Source organism: Empidonax traillii, unplaced genomic scaffold (genome assembly GCF_003031625.1).
Source record: "Empidonax traillii isolate 1590-97213 ecotype Southwest subspecies unplaced genomic scaffold, ASM303162v1 scaffold409:size521033, whole genome shotgun sequence".
In the NCBI taxonomy this organism is placed as follows: domain Eukaryota; kingdom Metazoa; phylum Chordata; class Aves; order Passeriformes; family Tyrannidae; genus Empidonax; species Empidonax traillii.
This window is the reverse complement of record NW_020955602.1, coordinates 239,097-265,192: the sequence shown is the minus strand read 5'-3', so window position 1 is coordinate 265,192 and position 26,096 is coordinate 239,097. Positions and strand designations below refer to the sequence as shown.

At 36.6% G+C, this 26,096-nt stretch overlaps 1 protein-coding gene across 7 annotated transcripts in view; it reads right to left on the bottom strand.

Moving 5' to 3' along the window:
- CACNB2 (calcium voltage-gated channel auxiliary subunit beta 2) overlaps window positions 1–26,096 on the bottom strand; it is a 252,581-nt gene that overhangs the window by 184,038 nt on the left and 42,447 nt on the right. The gene's annotated exons all lie outside the window — the stretch shown is intronic.

Sequence of the window (26,096 nt, the reverse complement as noted above, 5' to 3'; positions counted from 1 at the left end):
ATACACTGTGCAAACCAGCAGGCAATACTTATGCCACTGTACTACTGCTCTTTTTCAAAAGACCTACCTCACAAGATTATTTCTATGTTCCTCGGGGTCTTTCAAATCATTTTTGTGCCCAGACCCTAATTGCTTATAACTTTAATTTATTTTCATTTATGTTACACAGATAAATAGATGTCCTTTTCTAATGACTCCACTTTTACAGAGCTACTAGCAAGAATACATACACAGCTTAGAAAACAATATTAGAAGGGTCAGACTTCCAGTCTTTTAATACTACAGGTTTATTTTAAAATAAGATATATTCTTGAGAATAGGAACAAGTTATAAGAAAATACATGACAAGAGACTCATACCTGTTAAAAAGATCCTTGTGTCTTTGGGCTGTAAAAACTTACTTCACATGTAGTTAGCACTCTGGTCGGTCACTCAGCTATACATTAAAACATCTGCCTCAGCCATACCATACCATCTAATATATTAGGTGTTGAACATACAAGTTAGCATCGTTCTTACAGAAATGAAAACTTACATAAGAAACCCGTACTCGCCGTCGGTGCACCAGCCCACAGCACTGCATGAAGAGGACAGCAGACAACAATCAGGGTATGCTTTCACCGAGCTTCCGTCATTCCTGTCTCCTCTGAGACACTGTCCATCTCTCCTCACTTTTCAGCCCCAAGTGCAAGGGAACAGGTTGCAAAACAGTCACCCTTCGGCTCCCAAGATGCTGTTTTAAATTACGTTGCAGACAGACGAAACTTATTCTCTCTGAGTAAATCAATCTCTTCTGTTTCCGATGATTTAAAAAGAAAGGCAGAAAAAAAACCCCAACAACAAAAACCCAGAGGCACGTCTTTATTTCCTCAGCATCCAGTTATTACAAAGCAAATTCTGTATTCAAATACATCCTTTACTACACATGGCGTAAGGTTTGTATCAACCATTCTGAAGTTGAGAGAAACAGAGACATAACAGGATCTTTATATCTCAGACCACTGCAACCCCGGCTTGCCGAAGGTCTCTTGCTGCTGCTGCTGCCGCTGCTGCTGTTGTTATTGCTGCTGCTGCTATTACAGTTTTCTTCCCAATGCACAAACCAGCAAGAGCATCCTTGCTTCAGTGTTACCTCTGCTCTTAGGCATATCTGATTTGTTAATTAACCCTTCCCAACAGCCTGAAAAAATGACGGAGTGACTTTAATTCACTCTGGATTCACAGGACTACAGAACCACCCTCTGAATAGGCAGATGCTTTGTCTGGCGATACGTGTTTCACATGAACTGTAGGCAGGACTGCTGAGTGGCCTTGCTACCTGACTTGCATCAGAGGCACAGTGTCCTCTGCTGATATTGTTTACCAAAAGAACTTGAGAGAACATTAAAACTCAGAATACACACTTCAACCCTTTTTTTTCTTCTTTTTACCTAAAACACTGAGAGAACTAATTAAATACTTGGATAATTGAGACTTACAGATAATGATTTTGAAAAGACAAATATAATGAAAAATTATTACCCTTGAAGTACTAAGAGGACACTTCTGAAATCAGTTCAGATTAAATTAACCTGTTTATGATCACAGTTCATCACTTTTCTTTTGGGATAGACTGAGTATTCCAATATTGAAAGGGCTTAAAAGCTACATTATATCTTAAAAATAAATCCTTCACTACTATATAGCAGTGGTCTAAGAGTCTCAAATGTCTCCAATACTATATATCTATGGTCAGATAAATACATGAGGTACATTTTTAACAATGAGGCATACTTAACTCTTTCATCACCAGCATTTTGCTAAAAACTAGGATGTGCAGTATGCTTAAAATATTTTAAATACAGTAACAGCTATTATTACTAAAATAATATTTAATAAAATAATATTTTGTATTGATTATAATGATTTTAAAGTATAATTATATCATAATACTATTAAAGGTTGCAATGAAAAAGAGATTATACAAGATATCTTTATCCTGTCTTTTTGTAAGCTGTGTGATTATGACTAAAGAAAGGGTTAAATCTTCTCAAAAAGGTAAAGAAAAAGAAGATGGTACTCCTCAGAGGCTGAATTGGGTTCCAAGTTGAAAAGAGGGGACTCCAGAGAACGTTAGTTATCTGTGTGTGGGCAAAATGTTATCAGATACTCAAACCAGTTGAATGGTGAGAAGAGTTTTATTCCAGTGGAAGATAATGAGGTTCTGCCCATAGAAGTGGGAAGCCCTCTGACTCTGTGATGAAATCACGCAACTAAGAGAGTTAACAATTACAGGCCCAAAGTCTGGCAACTCAAACTCACTTCATGCACCTAACTCCTGCCAACTTCAAGTACACTTTTTTTCATGTGCAACATCCCTCTTAAAAAAATTAAAATCGGTGGTGCTAAGCATCTATGTGTCTTTGGGGAATAAAATGCCTATTTAGCCATTCAAATATCACTAGCTGGACTGGTTTGGGGTTTTGTTTGTAGTCTGAGTGTTTTGGTAGTTTTTATGCCACTCCATCTAACAACCACTAGCTCCTATGGACACCAATGGGTTGACTGGTCTTCCTAAGTCAAATGTACTTTTGGTGTACAGCCACAATTGTTAGTGAAGATGTATTGCTGATAACTCATCCCAGCTGGATCTGCAGATCCTCTCAGCATCTTAAAAAAATATAATAAGACTAATAAAATTAAAAACAGGAAATTGTGGATGTAAGAACCTAATCTATACACCTAAATCTAAGTTATCTTTATTTTACCTCTTACCACACAGTCAGATAGGTATTGATTTATTAGCAGAAAAACAGAAGTTGGTACTTCACAGTGACACATAAGGAAGTGTCCTTGTAACAATTTCACAGTCCAAAAGCAGTATACCAGATCAATAAGCAATGCAGACCGTTAATCTCTCTAATCAGGACTGTTTAGAATTACTCTAATAAAACCATTTATAATGCCAATAATGACAACTAGCAGGAAGAAAAAAGCATTGGGAAGTCAGGACACAGTGAACATTACCATAAAAAAGTATTATTTTTTAAAACAGCTAATGAAGTAAAGCTAGATATAATAATACAGCAGTTCCTTACATACATACATACCAATCAGCTCTCTAAATTCTCTCCTTATAGTGACTACTTTTTACCCTTGTAGAAGATCCATATATAAACTAATACAAATATAAAAGCCATGCTTCAGCTATATGTTATACATTCAACTTCTTTAAAGATTTGTGAATTTTATTTGGAAATCATCAATAATATTGGCTTCATGTAAGTGTTGCACTTATAAGGCAAATAATATGAAAATTACCAAATAATATTAGAAGTTTCAATTGTTTCTGAAGAAGATAAATGCATCTATGTTTTTAACTATTCCTGAAACTCATCAAGAAGACCCATACCAGCCATGGCCATCTCTTACAAAACCAGCATGAGAACGCTTACTCAAACTAGTCTGCAACTACTCTCACAATCAAAGATTTCATAATTTAGCCATAAAATCTTTCCTCTCGACACAGGCAGGAAAATTTTTTGGTTGTCTCTCTCCCTTCCTACTCTCAAATTACTAAAATATTTTGTCATGACCTATGTCAAACAATTGCCAAAGAATTCTTTTTTCTTTGTGAGTTGCAGTTGCTTTTTATGGAGGGGTGGGGAGGGATGACTATTTTGGGGGTAGAAGGAACACAAATATGTCCAAGTCAAACTCCATTATAATTGAATTCCAGTAAAATTTTATGTTCAGCAAATATGACTTTGCCACAGTTCCCGTAGGGCAATGCAGTGAATACACAATCAGATCAGTTACATTTTATGTTAAATTTCCTTCAGCACACACACTGTGCTGTGAAGGATCTTACTTTTTACAGAAACAATGACTATTGTGGTAGCAAATTTTATCACTATCTTCCCTGTACTTTCTAAGTAAGCTTAGTCTTTAGGCAAACTGCAACAATTTAATGATTCTCAGCAAAACTGCAACCAAAACTCCCCTTACCATTGTCACTCTAATTAAAAAACTTCCATTCTGCCTTAAATTGAAGGTGTAACAAGGCATCTAACACAAGAATTACTAAAAAATCTGAAAACTTCCCTAAAAGACAGAAAACCACCAAGACGGTGAAAGGTATTTTTTCCATGCTCTAACATTGAAAAAGAAAAATAATCTTGTTTTTATTGTGACGTATTTTTGAAATGACCTTTTAGTTAGCCATTATCATTAAGACAATACCAAGGTTAATGTACTCAGTGATTGATATTGTTTTGGCACACAGGGCAAAACAATAGCACCTTCTAAAAAGGAGCTTATCACATACAAAACATTGAAACTACTTGGGAATTAGGAAAAAACAGTGACACATATACGAATAGGTACAATAAATAAGGAGAAACTTCAGAGGAGTTTTGAATTAACCAGTGAGGCTGATTTTCAAATATTTAGATGCAGTTTTCCAACACTGAAACAGTATGGAAGAAAGGACTAAAGTTCCTATCTGAAATTAAATGAAGAGGTTGGCATGAAAAGTGGAATAGGAATGAACCCTTAGAGGGTAAATGAGGGATACAGTTATTTGTATTCTCCTTAAGTGCTTCATTTCACAGGTTACATAAACTGAAGAGTGGGAAAAGAAAATGAGGCTCTCAGAGAATTGTTATAATTTACTTTGATTGGCTTCCCCAGTTAACTAGCACTATCTGGGTAAAGCCTCTGCCAACTCACAGTCACCCAAAGCTTGTGGCCAGATAGTCCATAATCTGATCAAGTGACTGCCCAGAGCTAATGAGATGTATCTGAAGTATATAATGCCAGCAAGCCAAGGCACAGCTGCCTCAGCTACCTCAAATGGCATTGCATCCATTCCAGACGAGAGTAATGACAGAAAAAAAAAAAAAAAAAGTGCTGAATCCTTTTTCTGGATGGAAAAAAAACAAACACCCATAAGGATAAAACCTCCCTTCAAAACACATAATAAGAAGTCACAAAAAAAATTACTGTCGACCTTATTCTACCTTCAGAATCCTTTACAGATAAATTTGGTTAAATTATTATTTTAGTTTATCCACAGAATCACAAAACGGTTAAAGTAGGAAGGCACTACTGGACATCATTGGGTCCAACATCCTGGTCAGAGCAGGCTCAGCAAGAACAGGTTGATCAGGGCCATATCCAAGGGAGCTGGATAAATGTGCAAGGATGGAGGCTTCATAACCTCTCAGGGCAACCTGTTAAAAGTGTTAGACCACACCCACAGAAAAAAAGCGCTTTATCTTATGTTTAATTGGAATTGCCTGTATTTTGTGGTTCTTGGCTGGAGTCACTCTAGAATGTCCATGTCTCTCTTGTCCAAGGGAACCCAAAACTGGATGAAGCACTCCAGATGTGTTTCACAAGTGCTGAGCACAGAAAGATCATCTCCTGTGACCTGCTGGCAGTACTATTCCTAACACAGCCTAGAAGGCTCTTGGGCTTTGCAGCAAGGACACATTGCTGGTTCATGTTCATTCAGAGTCCACCAGGATCCCATTGCCTTTTCTTTGTAGATGATCAGCCCCAGTTTATACTAGTGCACAGGGTTATTTTTTTCTAGGTGAACAACTTTGCATTTCCCTTTGTTGAACTTCATGAGGTTTCCATTAGACGATTTCTCCAGCCTGTGGAAGTCCATCTGGAAGGCAGCACAACCCTCTGATGGATCACCCACTTTTCTCAATTTTGTAGCATCAGCAAACTTGCTGAGGGTACTCTCCGCTCAATCACCCAGACTATTAATGAAGAGGTTGCACTGTACTGGCTCCAGGGCCACCTCAGGAGCACAAAATTAGTGACTGGACTCCAGTCTGGGCTGGACTTCACATTGCTAAACACAACCCTTTGAATCTGGCAGTTCAGAAAAGTCACTTCACCCTCCACTCATTTAGTTCATCATTTTGTCTATGAGGATGTCCTGGGAAACAGCTTGTAAAACCTCACCAGAGGAAGGATAAACAGCATCCATTCTTCTACTCTGTCTTCCAAGCCACTCATCTCATTGTAAAAGGCTGGCAAGCTGGCCAAGCCATATTTGCCCTTTGTAAATGTATGCTGACTGGTCCCAGTCACCTATTGTCCTTCATATGTTTAATAATGGTTTCCAAGAGGACTTTCTCCAGCACTTTCCTGAGATCGAGGTAAAGGTTACCAGCCTGTAGCTCCCTCGATTCCTCTTTTTCTTCTAAGTCTTCATGAAGACTGTGGTTATATTAGCTTCCTTCAAGGTCCTTCCAGATCTTAAAAACCCTCCCAAATCACCATGACTCTTGGAAGATCATTAAAAGCTACTTTTCTGGAATGTCAGCTTTGTGATATGGATACTCATTGTAAATCACTGTCCCTCAGAAAGGCCTCTCCCCCTAAAAATTTACACATCCATTTAGACTGCTTCATAACTTCATTCTAAGTATGTGAATGGATTCCTAAATTTGCATCAGAATGTTTAATTTGCTTCTAATTGTAATCCTTCTAAAACTTTTCAGTCTCAATTCTTAGTAGTTTATCTGAGTCAGTGTTTCTGAAATAATGTATTATTTTTAGCTAAAGGTTTTAGCTAAAGGTTTTAGTCTGCTTTTAGCTAAACAGATTAATTTACGCATTACCATTTAACGAGAAACACTTCAGAGATACTGATTTGAGATATTTTAAGCCACTCAGTTATCCACAAATAAAGCATTCTAAGCATCCATGCAAAAGTGTATGAGGGTCTATGGTGACAGAGAAATTATAAGAAATACATCTCAGACTTTTGGGCAGAATAAGCTGTTTCTGAATTCCTCAGTTTTCTGAATTGTACAGAAAGTGATACAGTCCCTGCCCCTTAACAATCAAAACCAAACCAAAAAACGTATTCTGCTTATGAAGTTACAGGTAAAAAACCCATATAAGATTCTCAAAAGTCCAACTTTCACAAAGCATTTCCTATGTATTATGCAATAAATTACGCACACACACACACATACACACACACACACACACAAAACATGAAAACTCTGGCTCTTAGAAACTGCTGGAAATAACCTTAAGAATACGATTGCTCTCAAGGGGTGTCATCTTTTTCCACATGACACTTTACTGACCATGTTCTGCACTTAATTCCTCCCAAGGCTTTTCAAAAACATACATTTTTGGATGTCTAACCCTTCCACTGCTTGAAAGCCCACAACAATGTTCTTCACTCAGCTGCCTTTTTAGTGATATTCCAAAGGAATAACTCTACTGTGTCATCCATATATGAACTGTGTTGTCCAGGAAAAAAAAATCATATAAAAAATATGCATTACTAGCTCAAGAATTCTGCATTCAGATTACATTTTTAAGTAACAGTTTGCTGATTTAATCATTGACAATGAGCTTTTGCAAAGTATGGTTCCCTCCTTTCTCTCTTCCACCAGAAATGAATGTTGTTGACTTTCTATTAATGTTACAAATGTCTTCTCTGCTCGCCTTTTATCTGGAAAAAGTACTAGTGCTAAGAAGTCTTCATGTTCATTAAGAGCTCTTCATTCTGGCTGCCTCTACCTCAGAGCTGTACAGCTCAATTTTTATTTTTTTAATGTTATAAAGCTAATAAAGTTGCACTCAACTTTTTCTAAAGAGACTGGATAGGTGCAAAATGCTTTTTACCTGAAATATTTTGGGTTTTTTTAATCTATCACTACACTTTTTTTGTTGTTTCACATGTATTAATTAATCAGCAATACTTAGATCTTGTTTACAACATCTATGCACATAATTTCTGAGCAAAAATAACTTAAATAACTTAAAAATTATCTTTTAGTAAAACAGTTCCTCATTGTTATAATAGCTGATCCTGAAAAGAAGCAATGTATGCAAACCCTACTTTGCCTATTAATCTAGAGAGGTAATCCAAACTGCAAATTTTTTCAAGCTCATTCTTTGATGTTGAAAGCTCTTCAAAGACAGATAATAAACAATTTGCTTTAAATGATCACTAACCCTGATTTGTACAAATCTACCAAGAGATCACCCAAGTTACTGCTGCAATTTTTCTCATACAAATTTACGCCAGAGAATTGCAACAAGCAAGTTCATAGTTTAAACTTTGTAGGAGATGGGTTTCAAACAAGTAAAATAAAATCAAACAAATAAAATAAAATATTTCTTACAACATTAGACACGAAATTCTGGTATTTGCTGCCACTGGCAGTACCATAGACACTACTAGAGAAGAGGGGACAAATTCAAGGACAGCAGATACACAAACTGAGACAAATGCAAATAGTCAGGGATATACCCTCTGAAAAAAACAGGGAAAACGAGGAACCTCAAAGAGCTGACAGGCTTTCACCTATCCTCTTCAACTAGCATAATTTTTAATTACAGTTAGAGATAGACTACTGTGCTAGAAGGACCATTGCTCTGATGCAGGAAGAGATTTTATGTGACCTGTTATCCAAGATATGTAGTCATCTTTAAAGGGAGTTCTGCTTACAGACACATGATGACTTCATGCTAGCTGAAGTTCTTTATGTCTGCAGTTCACTCTGCCTCTTGTTATCCAGAAACATATTTCTACTTGTATCCATCACCCTCTGTACTGGCAACCTGCTTTCCAGGTTTTCCTGTCAGACAGGTCTTTGAACACACCATGTTTCTATATGGTATCCTCTCTTCTTTCCTCCAATTTGTCTACAATTCTACTGTTTCCACCTGAGAACTCTAATGCTCATATATGTTCTGCCACCACTTCAGGTCATATCATGCATATACAGATGTTATCAGAAATTCATTAGCAGTGCACTTTTGGCAGCTTCTACATCCAGTCATCTTTGTTTTCTCCTTCAATGTGAAGGTCATCTCTTGTGCCATCTCAGATATTATCAGCACCTCTCCCTAGTCCCCAGCTCAAAAGTCAAGGACTTGTTTGTTTCTCATTAAAGACAGTCTGCACCACCCCCTCCTTTTTGTTCTGCTCCTATGCCTATTCATTCCTGTACTTTAGGAATGTATCAAACAAGTTCCAAAAGTTAAATAATTTGCTGCATTGAATCTGGTAATATGCATGTTATGAAACATTAAGAAGATGTCCATGCTACTTCTTACTATTAGTTTCAGTTTCTTATTGTAGTTTCTTATGCTCTCTTGGCCCTATTTTGACCAAGGTGTATGATAACCTTTCCCACTGCTTTTTAGATGAAGTTTCTTAAGGGAAAAAAGCTTTAAGTAATTCTGTGATTCTTCCTTTCATCCAGCAGATGGTCTTCTCTGTCATCACCTCATCAGTTTTTCCACCTGTTAGTCAATTTAATGCAAGCACTGGAAATTTCAAGGATACTTTGTTTCTATAGGCTTGGTGATGGAAGAAGATGAATAAAATAAGAGACATCCAAACTCCTGATAATAACAAAATCATATGAAATCATAAACAAGCAATACGTGCTCTGCTACAATACTTACTGTGCTTATATGTGTGGGAAATCACCATATATAACTTTGAATCAGTCACAGCACATGCTGTCACTTGCCTAGAAAGAATTATTGTCATTGGGATATATGAAATAAAAAAAGGCATACAACAAAAGAAAAACAGGTTTCTGTAGCTGTTTCAGAGAATAGCTACTTTTTTCCTTTGGAACTGAAAAGAGATTGAGAGAAGATAATACTTGTTTAAAAATCGACTTGCTGCAATAGCAGTTGTGACATTTTCGAAAATTAAATATCACTGTTGATTTCAAAGCCCATCTTATGGATAAAGATGCTTTTGTTTTCCTGATGAAAGAATTAACTTTCCCTCAACCTCTCCTTAAGCCACTTTTTCCTAAATTTAAACGAAGTATATGAGCAAGGAAAAAAAAAATGCTCCTAGATTGAAAAAAAAAAAAAAAAGGAAAAAAAAAGATTACATATAAATTGGGGAGCTGCCTTGCCTGGGGTTTGGTGTAGTTCAGAGAGAATGGCAGCTGGGATCACTGTCCGGAGGTTTTAGGGTTCATTACTGCACCAGACATTTCCTGCCTACTGTACTTGTCCACAGTTCATGCCATTGCAGGACACGGAAGACTGAGGAAACAGCTGTTAGTTACTATTTTAACAGTAGTTCACAGAAAAATAGGCACCCCAACATACAACATTAAAACTTAGAACTATATTAATTTCTATTTCTCTTGGATCTGGTTCTGCATCAGAACTAGGAGGAAGAGGAGAAAACGATAGTATTTATACAGTCTGTGGACTCAGCAGCCTGCCAAGGTGCCTATAAAGCATACTAGAAGCACAAGCACTGCAGCTGCAGGTTTCTCCTTTCTCCACATTGTAGGGAAGATACCTGAGGAAGGATAACTTATTTTACATATGCTACAAGGATATTAAGGGAAAACCAATATGTAGTACAAACAGAGGCCTAAAATGACATCTTTTCATAAGAGATTTTAACATTATGGTTTTTTCTTTTGATTCTGAGAAGACTAATTTCATTTAAAAACAGAAAATGAAAATATCAAACTCTTCTATAGTTGCAGTCACTCATTTAATAAGCTTTTAAACATTAGAAGATAAAGCGATTGTTTTCATACACATATTGTGAGTGGTTTCAGTTGCATCTGAAAATTAAGGAAACTCAAAAATGATAGAATATTCGATGCAAAGAAAAAAATCCAGCAGTACTGTGCTACATTACTTTTTGTAAAAAAAAAAAAAAAAAAAAAAAAAAAAAAAAAAAAAAAAAAAAAAAAAAAAAAAAAAAAAAAAAAAAAAAAAAAAAAAAAAAAAAAAAAAAAAAAAAAAAAAAAAAAAAAAAAGCAAGAAAATGAGCTGTTCTGTTAAATTACAGCCACTAGGTGGCAAAGTTGACCAAAGAACTATTACTAGTAATATTTGAAACTTGACTGTATCTATTTGAATATAGAAGGCTTATTTTAAAAATGCCACAGAAAACAAAAAAGTGTAAAGCAATAAAAAGTCAGTAATCATAAACATATTTTATGACATTATTTGTAAGTATTATTAAACTGCTTCATCAATCTATTAAAATTTGTAAAATAAAAGAAGGTAAAATAATTTTAGCAAATGTTCTGGAAGTCACATGGAGAAATTACTGCACTGGGCAGCAATAAAAATACTGAATACAGATTTTAAGCTTAGAAAAGAATACCTATTAACACATATGCTGTCTTCTGACTTGACAGCAGGCACAGTAATGCTATCTTTTGACTACATAAGACACAGTACTCCTTATGTTTCTTGACATAAAAGCTGCTTTTCTTCCTTTCAAATCAGAACAGTCAAACTCTCCATCTGGTTGCATTTCAGAAAATACTTTAGAAAGACAGGCAATCTTTTAACCTTTTCTTTTAGTACTTTACTCCCCCTAACCTGTTCTGTCTAGTTCTTATTTTTTCTTTTTTTTCTTAGCACATCTGCTTGTTGATTCATGCTTTAAATTAAATTCCAAGCTGTCTATGTTTACCCGTCCCAATGTACTGGATTCAGTGGTACCTCCAGTGCAGCTAATCGTGACATGAAACGTACATTAGTTGATCCACAAACTCTCTGCCAATATATTGCAAAGCAAATCCCACCTGACTCATCTGTAACTCATGTCAAGGAAAGGAGTTGGGAAGTAGAGCTTTCCTGTCCCACAGTCTCCATAGGGCTACTGAAGCATCACTTAGTAAAAATCTATTGACAATATTAGTATTTCTCTCTACCAAAAAAAAAAAAAAAAAAAAACATGAACCAGGAGCATGAAGTGCACAAAGAGGTAGGAGGATCCTGGCATGTTTTCTCACGTTTCATGGTACATACCTGCATGGCTTCAAGACAGAAGTATGGTGAACTCCAATGTCAAGGACTTTAGACTTGACTAAACTACTTAACCGGTCAGCAAATTATAAACTTACTGTATCGAGTGCGTGTGCTAATGGTAAGCTCTTGTCATATGAAGCCCCTTACAAGCCACTGGGGCTACAGCATCAAACTGTCAAGGGAGGGAGGCTGGAGAGAAAAAGGAGTGTGAGCATCAAAGGGGAGACAACCACTGCAGATGGTAACTGCTCAACAGTTCAATCGTATTCTTTACAGTAAAAGGGGATGAGCTACTGCTGAGTATCAGCACTATTTGGTTTGCATTTTCTTTTAAGTGACACTCATTAAAAAACATCCCACTCAGAATGAGGAGGAAAGAAAACAGAAGAAATCAGACCAAGAACGAGTCATTCCAAAGCAATGAGCACTGCCCATTTGGAAAGTTACCAGCTACACGCAGCAGATGTGGAATGTATTTTTGCTCAGTAGCATCCACTTCCATTCCTAGATGTGTGTCATTTAACATGTCAGTAAACCACTGATCACACTGACGCAGCTATAAAATCTATGAGCTTCTGTGTAATATGAGTGGTTAAAATAAACAGCCAGAACCACATTGAGTTCTTAACCTAAACTGCTGCATTTCTCTATTCAGAGGACAATGTGAGGAGGGAGCAGGGGATGATAAAGGAGGAACAAAATACAAGACACCTGCTAAGCACATTTGAGCTTTAGTTTCTGGAGTATATGAGAAACAGAGCAAAGTACTCTTACAGCTGGATACCTTTGGTTTTCAGTCCCCAGAAAGGCAGGATCCTGCTGACAAGTCACTTAAAAGCAGCTTATAATGATGTCCAGAGTGAGGGAACACGTGAGCCCCCCATCTCAGGAGGGCTCCAAACCACTCAAAGCACTTTTATGAGGTGTAGAGCTCATCACACATTCCCAGTGGGGCATAATCTTGCAAATCTTCTTTCCTACAGAAAATTTTCTTCCCCAGGGAGACACAGCATCGTCAAGACAGACATGGACATATTAGAGTAAGTCCAGACAAGGCCCATGAAGATAACTAAAGGCTTGGAGCTCCTTACATGAAAGAAGAGAAAGTTGGTAAAGTTCAGCCTGGAGAAGAGAAGGTTCAGGGAGACTTTATCCATATGTTTACATACCCAAGGGGATGTCACCTATGCAGTGATGCCCCATGACAGGACAAGAGGCAATGGGCACAAGCTGAAATACAGACAATTCAAAGTAAAAATTAGAAAATTATTTTATAGTTAGGGTAGTCAAGCACATTTAACAAGTTGTCCAGAGAGATCATGCAGTCTTCATCCTGGGATATACTTTAAAAAACCAGATCTAGCTGAGCCTGGTCTGAGCAGGGGATTGGACTAAATAAACTTCAGTGATGTCTTCCTACTTCAACCACTCTCTGAATTCCACTGAATTTTGCCTAAATTTAACTTGCAGCAGTCTTGTTGCTTAAAGGAAAAATTTATAATCTCCATTTCTTATACTACTTAATGTTTAGGTTTTTTAATACAATGGGAAAGTAATGCCCTTTTACTTCTGTATTGTAAGAAAGGGCATAACCAGTTTAATTTTTATTGAAAAGAACTCTGTTTTTCTAAAGCTGTCCTTACTACTAACGGAAACAAAAATGCATTCAAGACAATTACATGGTGCTTTAGAGTTGTTTTGAGAAGCTGTTATAGATATTAAGAAGATACTAGAAAGTTGCAAGAATGCACTGCTACGAAAAAGTAAACAAAAACTACAACATTTAAAAAAAACCCAACAAAACATAACATAACTAATTTTACAGCAGTTTCACTGTCTTTCAAAGCCTTCCGCAAATATTCCCTCCCTAATTAAAAAATTTGTTGGACTCTTGGAAAACAGCTACTATATTTCTTCTGAATTGTGTTGTTGATAAGTGGCATATCATAAGGAATCAAAAAGTTCAAATGCAGCATGAACCATATCTTTTAAGAAGTTCATAGTACATAAATTCCCTGATAGTTCTCTCTTACAAAACAAACTAACAAACAAAATCTCCAACTTTTTCTAAAATATATATCACAGCTTATTTAAAAAAAACCTTTCTAGGAAAATAAATCTGGTACAGTAAAAGCAGCTGGTGCAATATGAAGCGGATTTACTAGAGATGACGGGCAATATTTCACTATTTCCAAACAAACACAAGTAAACAAATGATTACCGCTTAGACTAGCTTCCTAACAAAATAAAACTTGTCTCCCTCTTTGTACTGGGCTCATTTGCCAGTTTTGGTAATATTTAACTAAGGGAGAGAACTTCACTTAACAATAATTTCCTACAAATTTCCTTAAATGAGTAGCCAACTAAAAAGAAACTATAGATTCTGTAGAAAACACTGAGGGATAAACATGGCTGCCATTACACAAAGGGCCTCAATTTTGGACAAAATGCCTTAGAAACTAAGGCTAAATACATTTGAATAGATATTGAAATAACAAAATTTATCCTATTTTATTATTGAATTTTCAGCACACTTCAATAAAGTAATTCAAAACATTCTTTCTTCTCCAACCTGACCCAGGGCCCAAAAATGATATGACTGTTACGCAGTGGTGAATGAAAATAAACACGTTACTACCAGTTCTGCAGCACCCTCTGAGTTTTGCCAGTCTCTGTGGGGATGTAGATTTCCCAACTTCTGGCTCTATGGGCAGCTATGATACCCCAGACCATAAAACCCCAGAAGCCCCCGAGCTGCAAGGCTGGGGCTATGGGACAGGAGGCAAAGAGAGACAAGCAAACTCTAAGTTACACCTCTGACACCCCTCGGGTTCTGCCAAATCAAAGACTTTTCCCAAATTAGCATTTTGCAAGCAAAACCCAACTGAATCAGGAGAACTCAAGCTTCATCCTAGTAAATGTATCCAATGACAAGCAAGATGGCTAAGGGTTGTTGTCAAAACATTGACAACAATGTTGTCAATGGGCCGAGTATGCTTGTCTGGAGTTGGCAATGTTCCCAAAGTTCCTATAAACCCTACTGGAGGCTCTAGTGGGGGAAGGGGGGAAGAAAAAAAAGAGAGGGAGAGAGCAGGATATGCTGCTGAATATTAGGAATTTTAAGGGATAATAACTGGATGAAAAGTAGAAGAAAAAGAGGCAATGCTTGGAGCATAGCAGTGAGGAGAAGCAAAGTTCGAACTGGTTTCATAGCAGAGAAGGGTAACCTGGGCAACTCAGATGAAAACAGACATTTAATTATTTATTTATTTTTTAATGGAGACTTTCAAATATTTCTCCCCATTTTATTTTGGGCACTTCCAAAGCAACTCAAATCAAGCACCTCAGAGCTATTCAGTGTCCAAAAAAGGATGCAGCATGTGAATGAACAAGAATTTCCAGATGGCACATCTCGTGACCTCAAATAAGACATCCCTGGGGTATTAACTAATGAAATCTCTACTTCCTCCAGCTACTTGTTGCCTGGATAAATTCAGATGGCACCAAAGCATTTTGCTGGAAATGAAAACATTTTAAACCTCTCAGTCCTACTTTGCTTGAAACCTGATGCAGTGTCAGGAAGCCCTTTTCTCCTGAGACAGCCTGCATACATGACAACTTAAGTCTGACTAATCTTGGCTTCTCTGTTTGGATGGTATATTGTTTTGACAGCAGAGCGATCAGAAGTTCAAATGGCCTGGAATGAAGGAAGAGTAGCAGAGCACAAACTGTAGGTTTCATAGCCATGTAATGTATACATAATTACATAATAAAGAATACAGCACATTATTGTGAAATGCAACGTCATTATCGGGGTTTTTTGTCCTAGAGGCATAATCAAGTCAAAAAGTGTTACCAGTTGCAAAAAAAAGTATGATACAGAAGGCAAACTGTAGTGCTATGTGCTGTTAATGCCTTCACATTTCCTAATTCTTCACATTGTACATGCACCTTTGAATCCTAAACGAACATAACACTAGACATGAAGTGATGCCTAAAATACTTGAAAAATAGGAGCTATATTTTGAGAAGGCACAAGTGCAAATAACTAAAATCATGAGAGAATTCACAAGATGTCCTGCATAAAATAAGTTTTGGACTGTTACAAATTAAGAAAGTAAACTGGTTTCCAGCAAAAAGAAAAAAATCAAATTGTTTACACAGACATGAACAGTTCAGGAAATAATATATTAAGAACCCCAAACCTTTTACTTGATCTATAATGAAATGTTTAGCTTCTGTATTCTTAAACTACTTAATTAAAAAAAAAAAAAAATACGGTCGGCCTTGAAAACAAAAACTTTAAAATGTAGCTTAATATCCTCCAGAGCCCTGCTGGCAGCCAGCCAAATGCCTTCTCACTGCCCACCACCTCCTGCCCAGGGAAACACCAGGAATTGGCATCAGCATCACTCAGAGATAAGCAAACATAGGCCCCTTCCCACTCCTGCCAGCAGCCCAACCTGGATGGGAAGTGACAGGAGAGATGGGGAAGGGAGACATCTCCTTCTGACCATGGGCTGCCCAGCGCAGTCCCTGGCACTGCTGTGCCCATGCTAAAGTCTAAAGGAGTTTCAGAATTGGGATTTGCTCCTGAGCAGATGGCCCAATTTTCTCCACTTTATATTTTCCCTGGTAGAAGGCTTGGGGTGTCCCAGGAATATCTAATATCAATCTATTCAAAACCACCACTGAGTTTGGTCATGAATGGTTAGAAAAAGGATAAGAAAGACCAGCATACCCTTTCACACTTCTATGCCAATATCTGAGGGCTGGTATTTCAATCTCTGCTTCATGAAAGTCAAAAGAGAACAAATCTTTATGCAAAAAGATGCTCTGCTATCCTCTTCAGTCTCTCACCTACTCTTCACAATGCATAAAAATCTTAGCTTCTGCTAATTCAGGAGTGACTATCCTTTTTTGAGGACACTCTTTTCAAAATTATACTGCTATAGCTCTTTTAAAAAGCAATACAGTACTTCTGCTGCTTTCATCACAGTTTTATGAGGTCACTACAAATGGTTACATAAATCTTGCTTTCTCTCATCTTTTGACGTCATTCATTCTTTTTATGACTTTTCCTCTTGTTATAGTTAGGCTTGATAGAATTTCCTTCACATATTCCAGAGGGCAGAAGTTAGATGTCATCTAACTGCATGCAATAATTAATGCACTGTGTAAAGAGGAATAAAAGCAAAATAGGACTAAAAGACAAAAATAACCTTCCAGGACCAATCTTAAGTCTTCACTGTTTTTCCACAGAGTGCAGCTTACTTCACTTACAAAATGGTTGATTTAGACTATGTCTGCATAGTGCTTTGGTTATGACAGAGCACATAAATTATATTAACAAAGAGTACAGCTGGATTCAGATCAATTGTAGATGTGTTTCTGTGTAGCATCAGGTATGCTAAGTCTTGACACCTTGTAAAAGGCTAAGCACCACTATCATAGGGCACACACCAAATGCTTACTCCTGGACAATTACTAACTTGGTTTCATTCACTGATGAAATTATTCAGAAGGATTTGTCCCAAATTCTATTTGTCCAGGATCACAGACACAGGAAAGCTTGTACGTCTTCCACCTACTCACACCCTCAGCCTGCCCATAATGTGACACCAATAATCAACAAGTCAGTGAGCTTATTTTTGAAAAAACAAACTAACAAATGCACAGTATTCAGAAGGGGAATTAATAAAATATTTTAGAGCTGTACCTTTTCATACTAGAGACAGAAACTAATTCTTAATTTACAGCTCTTTCTCCTTTGAAACACAATTGTGCTTCCTAAAGGGAGTATCAATAACCAATATAAAAATTATTTTATATACCTATCTGTTCTCATAATCATTTTATAGGGAGAAAATGGCAAAAAAGACTAAAGCAAAACAGGAACAGAAGCTAAAATCCACACACTGGTCTATTCTCTAACCTTCATCTTCAGAAAAGTAAGCAAGTTAAATGGGAGATAGGAAGAAAGAGTCCAACGCATCTTCAACATTTTGAGCAGCTTGACATTTTTGCAGGGTAGGTGAAAGAGAATGTGCCTCATACATACTAAGCTGTCACTTCCCTCAGTAGAATTAAAGACAGTGTCAGTGTTAACGAAGTGGTAAACAGGTCCATGCTATGGAGAAAGATGTATCTCATGAAAAAGAAAGACATTTCTTAACACAGTCCTACATCTTGGAATAACCAAGAACATTACTCGCCACCAATGACTCATGGAGATGAGTATCTGTTACACTGTTTGCAGATGTCACATTGTTTGCATTGCATTCATCATAAGGACAGAAACCTTTCAGTGCACCAGCAACTTCCAGCTCACTGTCAGGCTTATCTTTTCAAAACTACCAAACTACCTTGACAAAGTATAGAGAAAACAAACCCACAATTACAATTCCAGTCCTGAAGGATTTTTTTTTTCCTTTTTTTCCTTTCCCCTTCAGATGGTATGGGACTTTTCTTCCACCAAGGGAAACGATAGCTGCAGCAATTAACTATATTCACAGTATATGAAATGGTTTTATACAGCTGCTGCCACACACACAATAGGCACAGAATGGTTTGGGCATCAAACAAAGGAGGGTGCAGTTTTCTCTTGAATGAAGAAATTAGTTGTCAAGCACGCTTACAGACTTGCTGTTTGAATTTATATTGTGCTCCAGCAAATCATGTAGATTTAATTGCCACTAGGAACCTCAACAGTATATTCACCATTTCTGTTAACATACAGCAAAGCAAGTTTTGCTTCCTGCAAATTTGATTTTGAATTTAGTTCTGTGTGCTATATCTTACACAAAAATTGTAAAGCTGAGCAGTGGTGGGGATGCTAAATTAAGACCAAAATGGGTCCTGAATTCTGGAAGAAAACAAGTAAGGATATTTTTTAAGTTATAAATATATTTTTCAATTTTCCTTACTTAAAAAAACAACAAAAATACCAAAACCAAAACAAACAAACAAACAAACAAAAAACCAAAACCAACAAACCTTATTTAATCTTGTCTACTTTTCACCATCTAGAATGTGAATTGAGGTATTACTTATAACACCTGATAATTTTCATTGCCCCAATTGTGCAAAGTACTCCAAGGAACTGAAACAGAGCAAAGCATGTGTTCCAAAAAGATTGCAATGTAATTTTTAGAAGTAGCACATAGGGAAGGAGGAGGAGGACAGGGGGAGGGGAAGGCATGAGGACAGAAGAAAGACTTTAGCAAAATCAATCAGAAGTCTACCACTTTCATCAAAGATGCAATAAACATGTAATTTCAGGAGCAGCTTCATTACACTTTGACTCAACTCTTCAACAGAGAAACTTTCACTTTTAGAAATACAAGTGCACACAATATCCATGCCACATCTAATATTCTCCAGAAACAAATGTACAAGAAACTTACCTCCACAGTTAATAATAAAGCACTACTACATCAAGCATCAAGCACCTCACAAAAAGAAAAAAAAAAAAACCTGCACTACTGGTAATATTTTGCCTACAGTAAGCACCAACCTACAGCCCACAAATCACATGGGCATGATTTTGTGGTTCTGCTCTTAAGGTGTTGAGTCTATCCTTTCTTTAAGGAAAAAAAAAAAAAAAAGGCTATTTCAATGCTAATTTGCAATCAGACACTAGATGTCTCTCCCTGAAGTGGCACTAATAAGCTCTTTTGCCTCTTCTGACCCTATAAAGCCATCCTGCAGTCCTACTCCAACTCTATGGCAATATTCTCTGGGTTTTTAAAAGCAAATACAGCTCATCACAACCAAAGAAGCATGAGATGTCTCTCTTTTGCTGAAGAGGGATTAAGAGAGCTACAAAGATATTTAGTAATGCAACAGCCTTCCTTAGGGTATAAAGGAAATCTCTGTAGGAAGTAGTCTGGTACATAAGCTATAAAGACTATGCTCTTAAAAAAAATCCTTTAATGATTTTTATTGGGTTTTAGGTGTTTTAATGAGTCACTTAAGAATTAAAATAGTACAAACAGGCTCAAACTGTAAGAAATAAATTAAAAACACCTCACCTGTGATTAAAGACTATCCAGTTTGCTGCATAGCTACAAAAAGTAAAACTATACTCAAAATTATCAAAACATGGCTGAACTAATGTATTTAATGCATCCCAGTCAAAAACTGAAAATTATTTCTGCCAGCATGATGCAAGTAACATTTCCTGCTCAAGAACACGTTATTTGTGACTTGGAAATAAACTGTGACTCCTAGTGGTTACTATGATTTTTCTGTTTTCCCTAGATAACAGTGGTACAAAGAAGAAAATCAATCTAGACCTCTAAAATAAAACCTTAAAGTTTTAAGAACAATCTCTAGATTACATTTTATATGACACCAGACGAGCATCCGTCTGCATACCTACCTTCAATAGTATCCACATGGACATATATTTTAAGACTAAGATTGATTTTGGAAACAGCCCAAACCGTAAACACAGCATAGCAGTCTTAGCAGGACCGTCTAAAACATAACCACTTAAAATGACAAAATTAATATACTCTGATGTTTCCAGATGTCAGATTCTCAATGCATCTTGGTTGACTACGCTCAATTATCTAGATTAGAGGTCTTTCATTTTCATTAGCTCGTGTGCAACAATAATAACAAAAAGAATGAATGAGATAGAACAAAAACATATGTTACCCTCCATTTCAATTTTGACTCTTACAGAGACAGTTTCAGACAGCTTTCTTCAATTCTATAGTGTCTTGGGTGATTTAGTTTTTTAATTAAGAAGACTATTTAAACAAGACTTTAACTTTTAAATATGAAAAATTATGCTGAAATGTTTTTACTTTACAGTCGGAGGGTCTGCAACATAGTATTGGCTCTTCAATGGAATTTCACATCTGAAAAGGGGCTGTCATTAAGCTTTACTGTCTCAAAGTCAGTTTCGTTTCATGACACAAAGTCTCTCCCTTGAAAATTCTACCAAAGCATCTGCAGATGCACCCTGATCATACCATTTTTCTATCTGAAGAGACAGCCCACAGAGCAGGGGGTTTATGAAGCTTCAGGACGTAGCTAACATCGTCTAAACACTCCTTGCTGTTAATTACTGAAACTGGGTGGGGAAAGTGGGATGAGGATTTTGAAGCCTCTCTGGGGTAACAACACTTGGGAACAAATGAAATCCCCATGAAACTCACTTTATTTGCACAGAATGTGCTCCTGGGGAATACACTTGCACTGCAGGCCAAGATGCTGTGCCAGCCCACCCCAACAGCACCAGCCCGACTCCTGATCCCACCCAGCACAGCCCCTAAAGGGGTTGGTCACCCCAGAGGGGAGGCAAAGAGCCACCACGTTCCTATGGCATGGACTCCTCCCAACACTTCAGGTGCAGGTCAAGCTCTGTCATTTTTACGTTGCATTGGCAGTGGGGTGTGAGCAAAATAAATCACGGAGGAGCTACAACTAAACCAAGTCTGGCAGCGGGCAACTGATCACTCAGCATTTGCTATAGTATGTCAACATCCTCAGTGACATGCTTCAAATCAGGCTTTCTTTCTGTATACAACTATTCTGCATGAAAAATTATCTCATTTTCACCTCAGGACAATGAATGACAAGATCATCATCTTCACCAAGGACTTGTTCATGCCACCCTTGGAGTATTTCCTGAAAATTTAATTTTTGAAATCTGATAGAAAATTATTTGATTTTTTTTTTTTAATTTTTAATTGTCAAATACAGATACAAGAACTGCAACATGGAAGGGTTACAAGTCTTACACCCTACCCCACATTGGTTTTATTTCAGGCTGGCAGAAGGATGAAGGTTGGAGGCCAGGACAGCTGCTATCCAGCATATTCACACTTAGCGATCCCAATTGCTGCTGCCTTTGGGAACTGCCGGAAGGCTACAGATGCCACTGGTAACTGCAGGTTGCAAAACCAGCCTCTTTGCCTGGTGTAGCCTCCCTGGTGACCCAAAGTTTATGTTTTCAGAGGTTCTGGGTGCCTTGTATACAGCCATCGTCAGTTAGGGAGTGTGCTACAGCAAGAAAAACAATTCTGCCTAACAGTGAGTTAACAGGGTAATTTTCTTCTAATATTAGAGCATTTAAAGGAGGCTGTATCTGCAAAATTCATCAAACTAGCTTTGCAACTAATTTCTGCCAAACTCTTGAATCCAACAGTTGGTGGCAGAAAGCACTAATTAGCATGTCACATTACTCTATCTGCCGTTAGAGAATATTGACTGCAAGTTAACTATTACATGGAGTATCACAAAAAATTCTAAATGACACATTACACATAGCAGCTCTCTGCACACCATAGCAACAGGGAGAGATTGAAGTAAAATGGTCTGGTTTCTATAGCAACTATCACACAGACCATCTGTAATCAAAAGGAAACCTAGCAAAGGAAACAAAATGGGGGATTTTGCATACTGGACAACTATTCATGTACTTAAAATATATCACTCTTTAATGTCCAACTCTAGTCCTAAAATATTATTTAAATGCAAGAAATCTACCAAAGCTTCTTAAAAAACTTTTTACTTAATAAAATACTTTTTAAAGCTCACCAGCCCTGTCTCCGTAACTACAAAAAGACACCCTTGTAGAAAGGCCAATGTTTTTCAGACACCAGACATGTATAACCTTCAAGTTCCATAATCCATGTGCTCATCAAGTATTTGGTTACTATTTTATTCTGAAACTCAAATACTGGAAGAGGGCTACTGGTACAATATTTCTGATCATCTACTATATAGAACTGTTTTTAGAAAGACATCAATTTCAACAGAAACATTTAACTACACTGTTTCTAAAACATAGAATATGAAGACTTATCCATCTTCCTGGGGGGGAAAAAAAAACAAACAAAGAAACCCAGATACGAGAAAACAACAAAGGGAAAAAAAATTAAACCCCTCTACAACAGGAGAGGCATTTTTGTCATGCAGTTCATGTCCTGAACAGAACAATATTATATTAAGGCACATAACACGTGAATGGAAAGTCAATTCAGTGTCAAGGATTCAAGGTACTCTCTTCTTTACCTTTCAGTACTTTAAATACAGATATTTAAAGGTACTCTTAGATAGGGAAATACTTTCATACTAAATGTAATTTTTGGTGGAAATTAACTGGCTATACATAGGCTTTTAATAAATTATAGAATTAGTAAGCAGTGAATAAAACTTATTATTAACATCAGTCCATTTCTTCTGCTTGGGAAAATGCTGATTTGCAGAACATCAATCATCCGCATGCTGAAGGTTGGCATTACAGCCTTCTGGGTTCATTCAAAGCAGAAAGGGGCAATCTGGAATAACAAAACCACTTCTCTCTTCCATGTGTGGAAGGGGCACTGAGGGAGCACAGTGGTGATCCTGTGCTGTCAGAAGTTTATTCTTCACTAGAGCTTGTGTGACAGACTTCTATTGCCACTCAAAGCTCTACTGAGTACAGTACTACAAGACAATTAAGAATGAGTCTTGTAAGAAGACTTCAATCCAGTGTTAAAGAGAGTCTTTCATGTTCTCTAAACCTTCATAATCCATTTTGCAAAGATATCTATATTTGTTTAGTTGTGAAAGTAATCTCAGCGTTCAAGCAACCTTAGCTTGGATCTACAATTATCCTGAAAAATAACCACCAACCATAGTCACTGTAGACTCTTCTTTCACAGACTTGGGCAAAATTAAATAGATCTAAAGTGCTGCTTTCATAATTTTTCCCACAAACACATTTTGTGTGTTTATCACACTCCTGATGTCAGTGAACATAGAAACAAATGTCAGGATGCTATACATCCTTCCTGCTAATACAGACATGTAGGGTGCAGTTTTCAAAAACAAATCCTCCAGCTGCATAAGTGCCTTATCCTACTAACAATCCTTATTCTTTTCCCAGCCAAAAGTCAAGGCAATATCGTATCTTCTAATATGTGCACAAGAAACGGAAGCCTACAACTGAAAAATTACCCACCTCTATTTAACACGATAGTAGCAAGTTTTACAAAATGTACTAGCGTTTAAAAAAGGAAGAAGTGGGGAGGTTGTGGGATGCTAAGGAGGAAGCTTTGAAATGGGTTATCTAAGGAAGTAATTAACACCCGTAGGAGATTACATTCTTGGCTATGTCTCCATTAGCAATTATGCAACACAACAGGAATCATTCAGTAGATCAACAAAAATTGGTGCCAAGGCCCCTACAGGCCTCCACTATACACAGAAAGCTTTTTATTTCAGAAAGATTTAGTCTTGGAAAAAATGTTTTCAGCATATGTACAGTTCAACCATTGGTTTGGATGCCATAAAAGAATCTGCACTCCATAAAGGATTGGGGTACATTTGGGGCACAACTCAAGCTTCTGCTTTTGCACAGCCACCACTTTAGTTTTTTATCATGCTTATCAAAACCATTCTATAATCAGGAGATTTATTTTCATTTCAAATTTTAAAGTATTCTCAATATATAAAGAAAGAAGATCTTGAAATCTTGCATTATACTGGAGTTGTCTTGTGTCTCTTCAGCAATATCTTGTAAAATTTTAATCAAGAAGTCAAGAAAACTTATGAGTTTTGTTCAGTGTCGATCTTCCAAACCTCACAGTGAAAGCGGGAACATGAGAGCAAATGAAGCATCTATGGAGAAAATGACAATTTGGAAAAAAAATCCAAACCTTCTTAAAATTATATGAAAATGTTTCATAAATGTTTAGTAAAACCAGTGTTTGATCCAATTTGCTTTATATTTTTGAAAGATAAGTCTTACCAAGTTAATGAACATTTATAGTAATTATACACTCAGATACATACTGTAGAACTTCTTCCCTGCAATTGTGCAACTAATATATAAGGTATGATATCTGGGAATTCTATGCTGCTTCATTCATTATGACTTAATTGCTTTGGTGCTATACCTACGATAAATGTGTGTGCATTACCAGAGAAATAAAAATTAATGAAAATTTTAAAAATAACATGAATAAATTTTAAACACAAAATAATCCTGTTGGAACAGAAAACTACTTTCAGCATACGATGGTGCAGTTTAAGACGGGATCAAAATGATTCTTATTAGAAAGTTTTTCTGACATCTGTAACACTGCAGCATAAGATATATTCAATTTTAAATGACATTGAAAAAGGTCAGAACAATTCCCCTAACCTTGTCAAGGCTGGAGAGACTGATAATTGTTTTAGGTAAACTTAGCATCCATATCATGTGTATTGGACTAAATATAAAATTCAGAGAACAGAGTGAACAAACATAAATATATTTAGAAATTAAAAATGGAATTTCATTTTCCAGACCAACAGTTCTGTATCCAAGAAAATAATTCTGTAAATATTAACCAGTTCACTGTCATCTGATTGTTCTGACATTCTGACAATTTATGTGGAATTTGCACACAATTGCATGGAAGTTGAGTGAAAACATTATTAACCTCCTTGCTGGTCTACCCTTTATAACTACAGTAGAATTTCTCGAGACTTGCCTTTTTTGTGTGTGTAACTCTTTGAATTCCAAGACAATCTCAGCAAGTATACAAAAAAAAATTAGTCATGTTTCATCTTCTTCCTAGATATGCTCAGTAACCATTTAACACTGGCTTCTGCCTATTAAATCTTCATTTTAATTCAATGAAACTCATTTACTTAACATTCAGCATTCATTAACAAAATTTCTTTTCTGTAACTTTTTTAACTGCAAAATTTAGAAGACAATGGAAACATTTGCACTGTACTCAAAGCCAGTTTTCTTTTCATCAGAGCATAAGACAACTGACAAATCATTCTCTACAATAATTCTTGAAAAAATGATTTAGTACGCTGCAGCCTAATTTGGATAGAACCAAGTAATAGCCATGCTTTTGTTTATTCACTATATTGAGAAACTTTATGAAACATTAGACCATGAAGGACAAAATCAGAATTATGGTATTGCATTTTTATGTATTTGTGTTCTTAAGCTTAGATATATCCCTGAGCTGACACAACACTACAAGAACAAAAAAGTCGTAACATTTAGGGTCACTGAGAGAATATGTTCTGGGTATTATGATTACATGTAGCAAAAGATTTATCCTCAGAGGATACATGAAAACACAAAAAGAGGAATCCATTACGCACACACACGTGCTGCTGGCCAGTCCATGCAGCAGAATACATATTAGGAAAAAAATACACGCGTCCTGGCAGTGCACAGCAACTTCAGTTCAACCACATTTATTTCTGTGCTACTCCAGTACAGAAATGAAAAGAAATAAACATCCATATTCAAAGAGACTTAAGCCTGACTGCTGAGTGAAAAAAAAAAAAAAAAAAAA